Here is a 10,625-nt window from a genome sequence, read left to right on the forward strand (position 1 = left end):
CATTGTATGAAATTTCCTACAGCTCAGTAGAGGCCAGCAAACTTGATCCTGAGGCTGGTTTGGCAGGTCAACAGCCAGGACATTCACAACACCAACGTGACTGACGTCACCATCGTGAACTGTCAAGTTCCCTCAGCCTGTCTTCCAACATTGGGTGTTGCTAGAAGCAGGAGTAGGCTTCTTGATCAGCTGTGGACCCAGCAAGGACACCCGGTTGGTAGAAAATAACCAGTGGATAAATGTGAACTTGGTTCATTACTTTTTTACTTAAAAGTATTCTCTAGGTGCCTGTCTTAATATTTGGATTAAGCAGCAGTTTATTGAAACACTGGAATGGGTAAAAAGGGGGAAACTATTTTTTTTCTTAGTAGACTTTACTTTTTAGGTCCATAGCAAAACTGAGTGGAAGGTCCAGAAATTCTCTTTTGTCCTCTGTGTCCCACATTCTCAACATCCCACACCAGAGGCATATGTTTGTTAGAACTGATAAACCTACATGAACACATTATTAGTACCCAAAGTCCATGTTGACATTAGGGTTCACTCTTGGTTTTGTATGTTCTATGGGCTTGGGCATGGGTATCCACCCCTGGAGTATTATACAGAATAGTCTCATTGCCCTAAAAGAGGGGTGACTTTTGCTGTGCTGGGAATGGAGCCCAGGGCCTCATGCATGCCAGGCAGGCACTCTGCCATTGAACCACATTTCCAGCTTGAGACCTTGTCCTTGTTCTCCCATTTAAGTAATTGGATGATATGGCCTTATGTGGTTAACTGTATGTGAAGGTCAGAACAGCTGCCTGCTGGTGTGCCTCAAATGCCTGTGAACAGGGGGACTCTCACTTGCATGATGCACCTGTTGGACACATTTGGCTTTAAGCCAGGGTATGTATTTTTAAACTGACAGCTGGGAAAATGTGACAGGGTAAATTTTTGGCAGATTATAAGCAGATTCATTCTGGAGCAAAGCAGGGGAATTCAAGACAAAGCTGCTATAGTCATCTTTCTCATAAGCTAGATTCAATTAATGGAATTGAGAACACCTAGAGCAAAAACTTGGAAAACAAAGCAGGAGTATAAAGTTTAAGAAGGGAGAGATACTGCATGCATTATGCTTAAGTTATTTAGTTAAAAAGGCCTTCCCAACAATATCCATTGTTTAAAATACATAACATCAACAAAAAATCAAACAGATGCAAGGAGATCTGACTACTACCCATTGATCAAAGTAGCTGGGGACCATCATTTAAACACATTTCCAAATTAAAACATATGCCTAGGGTGAGAAACTACCAAATTTTTATTGATTTATTTTTTATAGGTTCTTTTTAGATATACATAACAGTAGAGTGTATTTTAACATATTATGCCTACATGGAGGATAACTTATTCTAATTAGGATCCTATTCCTGTGGTTGTACATGATGTGGAGTTACACTGGTCATGTATTCATACATGAACATAGGAAAGTGATGTCCAATTCATTCTACTGTGTTTCCTATCCCATTCAGCCTCCCTTCCCTTCATTCCCCTTTGTCTAATCCAATGAACTTCTATTCTTCCCTCCCCCCTCCCATTGTGTGTTAGCATCCACATATCAGAACATTCAGCCTTTGGGTTTTGGGGATTGGTTTATTTCACTTAGCATGACAGTCTCCAGTTCCATCCATTTAGCAGCAAATACTATAATTTCATTCTTCTTTATGACTAATATTCCATTGTGTGTGTATGTGTATATATACAATATGTATATATATATATACAGTGAATATATGTATATTTGTGGATGCATATGATATATATATATATATATATATATATACACACACACATATATAATATCACATTTTCTTCATTCATTCATCTGTTGAAGGGCATCTAGGTTGGTTCCATAGTTTAGCTATTGTGAATTGGGCCACTATAAACATTGATAAAGCTGCGTTACTGTAGTATGCTGATTTTAAGTCCTTTAGGTATAAACCGAGGAGTGGGATAACTGAGTCAAATAGTGACTCCATTCCAAGTTTTCCGAGGAATTTCCATACTGCTTTCCAGAGTGGTTCTACCAATTTGCAGTCCCACCAGCAATGTATGAGTGTACCCTTTTCCCCACATCCTTGCCAACATTTATGGTTACTCGTATTTTTGATAATTGCCATTCTGACTGGAGTGAGATGGAATCTCAGTGTAGTTTTAATTTGAATTTCTCTAATTGCTAGTGATGTTGAACATTTTTTCATAGATTTGTTGACCATTCACATTTATTCTTTTGCCCATTTATTGATCGGGTTATTTGTACTTTTGGTGTTAAGTTTGTTTGTTGCTCCCTGTCGGGCAACAAGTTTCGATGTAGTCCTCAGGGCCCGCCTGAGGAGAATACGGGGCCAAGCAGGATGATGAGTGTCGGTGGCAAAGGAAACACACCAGAGCCAGGAGGTCTGTCAGCGCAGGAGGCACAGCAGGAATTCGTTTATTGAGGAAATCACAGAGCTTTTATGTAGGGTGGGGGCTAGGCGGGAACCAATCAGCTTAAAGGTCAGCAAGGCATGGGGTGTTCACACAGGTGAGAGTCCCATAGGACTATATGGCAAGCACGAGCTGATCATGTTCCCGGAACTGTTGTTAACCAATCCCTGACGGTGGTCCGATTTATCGTCATTAACTATTGAAACCGCCTTTGAGGCCTTGATCTTGCTCACTCGCCAGGGAGTAAGGAGTCAGCCTGAGTTAATGTGTCATTAGTCCCAACATTTGTTGAGTTCTTTATATATCCTGGAGATTAATGCTCTATCTGAGGTGCATGTGGCAAGGATTTTCTCCCATTCCGTAGGCTCTTTCTTCACATTATTGATTCCTTTGCTGGGAAGAAGCTTTTTAGTTTGTTACCATCTTATTTATTGATTGTTGATTTTACTTCTTGCATTTTTGGATCTTGTTGAAGAATTCAGTTCCTTAAGCTGACATGATGGAGATTTGGGCCTACTTTTTCTTCTATTAGGTGGAGGGTCTCTGTCTAATTCCTAGGTCCTTAATCCACCATGAGTTGAGTTTTGTGTAGGGTGAGAGATACAGGTCTAATTTCATTTTGTTACATGCGGATTTCCAGTTTTCCCACCACATTTGTTGAAGAGGCTATCTCTTCTCCAATGTATGTTTATGGTATGTTTGTCTAGGATGAGATAACTTTATTTATGTGGGTTTGTCTCTGTGTCTTCTATTCCTTTGGTATTCATGTCTGTTTGTGTGCCAGTACTATGCAATTTTTGCTACTATAGCTCAGTAGTATAATTTAAGTTCCGATATTATGGTGCATTCTGCTTTGCTTTTTCTTGCTGAGTATTGCTTTGGCTATTCTGGGCCTCTTATATTTCCAAATGAATTTCATAACTGCTTTTTCTATGAAGAATGTCATTGGAATTTTAATAGGAATTGTTTTAAATCCGTATAATGCTTTTGGTAGTATGGCCATTTTAACGATATTAATTCTGTGTATCCAAAAACATGGATGATTCTTTCCATCCTCTAAAATCTTCTTCAATTTCTTTAGAGTTCTGTAGTTTTCAGTGTAGAGGTCTTTTGCCACTTTTTGTTAGATTGACTCCCAAATTGTTTTTTTGAGGCCATTGTGAATGGGATAGTTTTCCTAACTTCTCTTTGATTCATCACTGATGTATAATAGGGAAGCAATTGATTTATGGCTGTTAATTTTATATCTTGCTACTTTGCTGAATTCATTTATGAGTTCTAGAAGTTTTCCAGTGGAGTTTTTGTTTTGTTTTGTTTTGTTTTTTTTTTTTTTTTTTTAATATAGAATCATGTCATCAGCAAACAGGGATACTTTGAGTTCTTTTCTATTCATATTCCTTTAATTTCTTTCTTCTAATTGCTCTGGCTAGAGTTTCCAGAATTATATTGAATAGAAGTGGTGAAAGAGGGCATCCTGGTGTTGTTCCAGTTTATAAAGGGAATGCTTTCAATTTTTCTTCATTTAGAATGATGTTGGCCTTGGGCTTAGCATAGATAGCTTTTACAATGTTGAGGTGTGTTCCTACTATCGCTAGTTTTTCTAGGATTTTTTGAGCATGAATGGATGCTGAATTTTGTCAAATGCTTTTTCTTCATTTATTGAGATAATCATGATTCTTGTCTTTAAGTCTACTGATATTTATTGATTTCCATATGTTGAACCAACCTTGCATCCCTGGGAGGACTCTCACTTCATCATGGTGCACTATCTTAATTTTCATTGGCTTTAACCACTGAAAAATACTCATGGTTCACTTGGCATCAAGACCCAAGCAACCAAAGTTCTTTTATTTCATTCCAAACTTCTTTACTAATATCCATCAACACTCAAGTCATACACCTAACTTCACACAATGATTTGTGTAAGTTACAGAAAAGCTAAGGAAGTTAACGTTCCCAAAGAAATGAAAGCAAAGGCAGGGGCTGATACAGACATAAGGAGTCACTGCAGGGGTCAGATAAGGTTAAGAAAACCAATCAACTTATTTAGGAGAACAGGACTGTGTGTCGGGGGTGGGGGAAGAACTTGTTCAAGTCCAAGGTGTTGAAGGCTGTCGGTTTTGAAGTGGGCTACATTGAGTAGGAAGATCAAACCCAGAGGAAGTCTGGGGACAGTCAACTGTCACTGTTGACCTCAGCACTTTTGTTCACTGAATAGCCTGCTAAGATGATAGGTCAGTATGGGTCACCACATCACTGTCTCAGACAGCCTCTCCTTTTATGTGTTTGAGGGGATTGTATCATTTGGTGGTCTGGTTTCCTTGATACGGATTTCATACCCTCAGACATCCATGTGATTCTGATTCAGGTGGGTAAGTTCACAAGTCATTTTTTATTAGCATGATTAATTTATCAGTTTATGATTTTGCTGTGCAACTGGGGATCATTCGTTTCAATAAATTCTGTTGTGTCCAAAATCTGGTGGTTATCTGTTGGCTCAGATAAGTTACCATGTCATTCTGCCTTAGCACTTGCCCTCAAAATGGCGCAACTCATGGCAATACTTTATAAAATGAAGTAATATAAAATACTTTATAAAATGAAGTAATAACTCAGAGTAAGGCACTCCTTGTTCTTACAATAGGGAGTAACTCAGAGCAGGGCACGACCCGCTCTCCTCACCACCAGCTAGTGTTTGGCTTAGTCTGAGATGAAGTTTCTTTACTTCCTAGTGCGGTGGTGCACGCCTGTAATCCCAGCGGCTCAGGAGGAAGGATACGAGTTCAAAACCAGTCTCAGCAACTTAGCAAGAACCTGTCTCAAAATTTTAAAAAAGGGCCAGGGATGTAGCTCAGTAGTTAAGTGCCCCTGGGTTCAATCCCTGGTACCAAAAATAAATAAATAAAAATTATCATCTTAATTATTTTTAAGTTTGATGGCATTAAGTACTTTCACATTGTTATGCAGCTATCACCACACCCATCTCCAGAACTAACTTTGAGATGAGTGGTTTGGGGCGGGGGATCTTGGTCCTCAATTCATTGAGCAGTGCGCATCCTTGTCACCCAGGCACAGACCCAAGTTCAAACTTGCATCTGAATACTTAGAATTTTTCATACTTGTGAAAGGTTCCCACAATTTCCCAAACTGATCTAGAAAAAGAAACTACCATATGTCAAGCAAATGGCTTTCATTCACCCAGCCTCTTCCCGGGGCTTCTTATTATTATACATAAGGAATAAAGTCAAATCCCAGCAATTAGTGATTACCATTAGATCTCCCCCAAAGTACTGCCTCTACGTATTTTTGTATCTATCAATAAGATTTCACTGGACATAGGTGGCAATTCAATTCATCATTGCTTTTGAGTTCTTGTAGCCAAGAACTGGCTACAAGAATCTGCCCACCATGCTTCAGCTATAACTACGTCTATGCTGAGCTGCAGGAGGGACTGGAAATAGAGGCAAATCCCACAAATGGGACAGGGACAACAGAGTGCTGGACCTGTAAGCAGAGTTAACCAACAGGGTTTCGGCCCCATAACGAAAATTCGAATAACTGGGATAGAAACAGACCTCAAATGGATCAGCAAACTTTCCTTTATTCTGCAGTAGAGTCAACCCATGAGGCACAGGAGGGCTCATTTTCTGGGTACAGAAATGTGGGTACAAAGGAGTCTGAGTTTTATATTTTAAAATGAGGTCAAATTAATCATTGGAAACTGGATGTGCTGCAAATGTGCTATTCAGACAGTGAGGGACCTAGTTGTGCACTCACTATCACTAGGAAAAGCTCAGAACTCAGTGTTCACTGCTTCTTTTCTTCCTCTGAGACCCACTGTTACGTAGAACTTCACTATTGCTTTTCTCCTTCCAGGACTTACAGCAATGGGAAAGGGTAAAAAAGTCCAGGGCCCAGCGTTTGAGTATCTGCCTCCTCCCTTCAGGACCCATTGTGGTTGGGAAGGGGTGAATGTTTGCTTTTGGTGGAGATGCTGGGGATGAACCCAGGAAGGGATGAAAAGTTTGCTTTTTCCTTTGGGGCTATCTTATAGGAATATTTTCTATAACCCTTCAGGACCTGATTCACAGCATTGTTGCTGCGAGAGCAGATTGTCAAATTTCCAGGAATTTTGCAAGCTGGTTGTGACAGATTTTATTAAAAATTAAATTATATAGACTTATAGTTCAATACATTATATGTAAAGCAAAGGTAATAAATGCTTTAAGTTTACCATTTCCTGATTTTCTAGTATCTGTGCTCTTGAGATTATTTCCATCTACTGTGACCATATGGTAGAAATACCGTCTCCTGATGTGCTGTTGTGCATATTCTTGCAACTCCATATTGGGCGATTGTGGGAGGCCATCCTTATCTAGCAGAATCGGACTAGGTCAAGCCTCATCATGACACAGAAGTCTGACTTCCCAGAACTGGCAGATACGGAGGTCTGTCCCAGATTGCCGGGGGGTATGTGGCACTGTGGGAGTGCTTCCCTATCTGCTTCTGCGATAGTTCCCCTAAGAAAATGGCTCCCCTAACTCCACCCCATCCTGTTCATCACAGAAGAACCCCTCCAGTTCCGGGCCCCTTTACCTGTGTGACTATAAATAAATAAAGGAGAGTTGGGAGACTCCATGTTGTTAGAGGCCAGAACTGGTAAGACCAGACCTGTCACACCCCTCTCATTTAAAAAGAGTTTTAGCTCTTGTGTGTTTATTGAGTAGATAAGTTTATGGGTAATTGATTGATTTATAGCCAACATCATCCTCCAGCAGTTGACCCTTTTTTCATCCACGCAGGACGTAGCTGAGACCCCCACAGGCAATGTTTTGTTGATAGCTTGATATTGACCACAGTGGGAGTACTTATACTGCAGATACCAATAATGCTACAAATCCAGGCTTCATCTTGTTTTTGCTCCTGTTAAACATTTACCATCACCCCTCTTAACTACTGAGTTGGAGGGAAAGCAGACCCACCTAGAATACTCTCTAAAAGCTAGTCACCTGCCCCTGGTGGGAGTATGCCTATGCAGTCATTATTATTGTGCACTCTTATATTTCCCTCCACATTAAGATTATTAAATTAAATCCTTTCCCTGTGTCCCTCAAGAGGGCTTAGAGGACATTTCCTTCAAGGAGTTATTAAAAATGTGCTGAGAGGAGCCCTGTTTCCTTTAGAAACTTTGCAGTGGGTGTCCTCTGCCTGATGGACAGATGATGAGAAATGCTGCTATTTAAATGGACTTTCTGACTTCAGAGACCAAGGGACAGAGTTTAGCACCAAGACATCCTGTGCACAGGTACCCTAGCAGGCCGCAGGGTCACACTGGTGAAGGGAATGCTTTGACGTGTGAAGGTCTTTGGTGGTGTCACTAGCTGGATGGTCAGCCTACTAAATTATAATTTGTTCTGCATAATTGGAAATTTTCAGGTGACCAGAGATCTAATCTGGGTCACCATAATTTGATTCCTGGTCACTCACCCAGTTCCAAGATCTGAGCAAGTTCACAGACCTGGAGCCCTTTGACATTGCTGTAGTAAAAAATCTTCCCTCAAGCCCTAGGAGTTCCATGCCAAGGGGAAAGAAAATACTCAGGACTATTTTGGAATTACTGAATATTGGCTGGTGCTTATTCCTGGGAACCTTATGTATTTGTTAGGCCAGGTTACTTTGGTAACAACACCAAAAATTTCTGAGATGTACAATAGTGAAAGTTATTTTCTTGTTCATGCTACATGCCTAGTGAGTTTAAAGTAAGCTGGTTTTCATTTTGTGTTCACTCTAGAATCCTGGCTGGAGAGTAGCCTCTATCTGGAACATTGGTAGTCTTATGGTACAGGGAAAATACATCACAGCAAAGAATACATCAGTCTTCAAATCTCTGGCCAGAAGTGACTCATGTCCCTTCTGTTCACATTTAATTTTCTAAAGCAAGTCACATGACAAGATGAGTGGGGTTTGGGAGGTATATGATTCTTCCATAAGCAGGGAATCAGACTATTTAGCATACATTTAGTGATACATTCTACCACACAGGTGATTTCTCTTCCTTTAACTTGCTTATTTGGCCTGTGCAAAAGCAAATGGGTCTTAAAGAATGAGATCCATTTAGAGAGTACAGCAAATTTGATTGATGGCTGTTGCTCTTCTAATAATATTATGCTTATCAGAGCAAATCAAGATGGTGCTTGGCATTTGGGATGCAGTTATTGATCTAGAAAAGGCTTTTCCCCTTTATGGTGGTTAGCAGGCACTTCTGGAAGGTGATTCCATGGATCAGGGATGGTTCAGGTCTATGACAAATCTCCTACTTTGTCATAATCAAGGCTTCAGTGATCTTGACAATCACAATATCCCACAAACTATAGAACTGGTTCACTAAGTAGATAACATGCTGAGCATGTGACATTTGTAGGAGTCTGGTGGCCTGAGATGGGTATTCCCATCAAAGTAAAGCTAAGTTGCTGCACTACACACCTTCTACACTTGAAAAGAGTTAAAATATTTGATAGTCCTCTTTGGAGGTAACATACAGCACATTTGAGCTCACTGCCCTGATCCATTTATGAAGAAGTTCGTAAGCTTGCTGTTTTTTTTTTTTTTCTATTAATAATTCTTTTTCTTTTCTTTCTTTAAATTTTTACAGACTGCATTTTTTTTTTTTTTTTTTTTTTTTGTGGTACTGGGGATCGAACTCAGGGCCTTGTGCTTGCAAAGCAAGCACTCTACCAGCTGAGCTATCTCCCCAGCCCTACAGACTGCATTTTGATTCATTGTACACAAATGGGGTACTTCAATTCGTTTCTGTAGTTGTACACGATGTAGATTCATACAGTTCATGTAATCATATGTGTACATAGGGTAGTGATGTCTGTCTCATTCCACCATCTTTCACAACCCCCTCCCCCTCATTTTCCTCTTGAGTGGGTCCCAGAGCAAGAAAAAGTTTTCCGTAAGTTCAGGCTGTTTTACAAGATGGTCTATCACGTGGGACATCTACCTAAACTGATTAACAGAGATTGAGATGCTATCAGCAAGCCCTGATAGGAGAATCACAGTGAAGACCCCCAGGAGTTTGGAACAAAACCATATCTTCTTTTGTAAATAACTTTTTTCCTTTGAGGAACAGCTCTTGACTCATTACTGAGCCCTGGTAGAAACTGAACATTTGATCATATGACCTGAGCTACCTGTCATGAACTGGGTGCTATTGAATCCACCAAGTCATCAAGTTGGGTATGCACAACAGCACTTTGTCAGCAAACCGAAGTGGTGTGGTATACAGAGTAGCAAGATTGAGCAGTTCCTGAGGCATACAAGTAGGTGGCTCAGATCTGAAGGCATGCAGTTCCGCTATTGCTATCTTTCCCTCAGACCACCCCTGCAGCATGATGGAGATTTCCTATGGTCAGTTCACAGAGGAGTTAAAAATGGAGACCCAATTTATAGATGGTTTTGAACAATATATAGACACCAGATATATATGGCCTCCTGTAGTGTGACAACCCCAATCAGGTGTGTCACTGAAAAAATAAGTGGGAAAGAAAAGTCTTCAAGCATTCAGAACTTCAGTAGCACATACGTACTTCCAGCACTAGAAACCTTGAATTCATGGTGAAGGACAAGATGGTTGATCTCTATTTTCACCCAGATCCAGATCCAGTACCTCCTTGCTCTGTGCTTTTGGATGCTGGTTCCTGGGTGTAGAACGTACCACTCTGTCTCCCTCACTCTCTGGCTTCCAGTTAGGTTTAGCAAATGAAAAACACCAGTAGGAAATTTGAGGGGCGGAAAAAGAGGTTAATTTTTTTTTTCATTTTCTTCCTGCTTCACTGTTGAGTCCCTGTATAGAAATGTCCCTCTCTGATCACAGCTCCTGCCAAATGACTCCCTGTGGGCAGCTATAACGTTCACTAGACTCTGGTAACGCTATTTTCTCTTCAACCTTACAAGTGGTAATTTTTTCCACTGTTTCTCTTCCTAATATCTATTACTGTTTTTTTTTTTAACTCTGCCTATGCCTCTGTCATTACTTCTTTATTAAAGTGTCTTTATTTGAATCATCTCAGATAAATTGTTTCTTGATGGAACAAAAAAATATTTATAATCTTTCCATTCCTTCCTCCATGTGATTCAACCTCTCATATTTTCTG

Source organism: Sciurus vulgaris (genome assembly GCF_902686455.1).
Source record: "Sciurus vulgaris genome assembly, chromosome: 4".
Taxonomy (NCBI): Eukaryota; Metazoa; Chordata; class Mammalia; order Rodentia; family Sciuridae; genus Sciurus; species Sciurus vulgaris.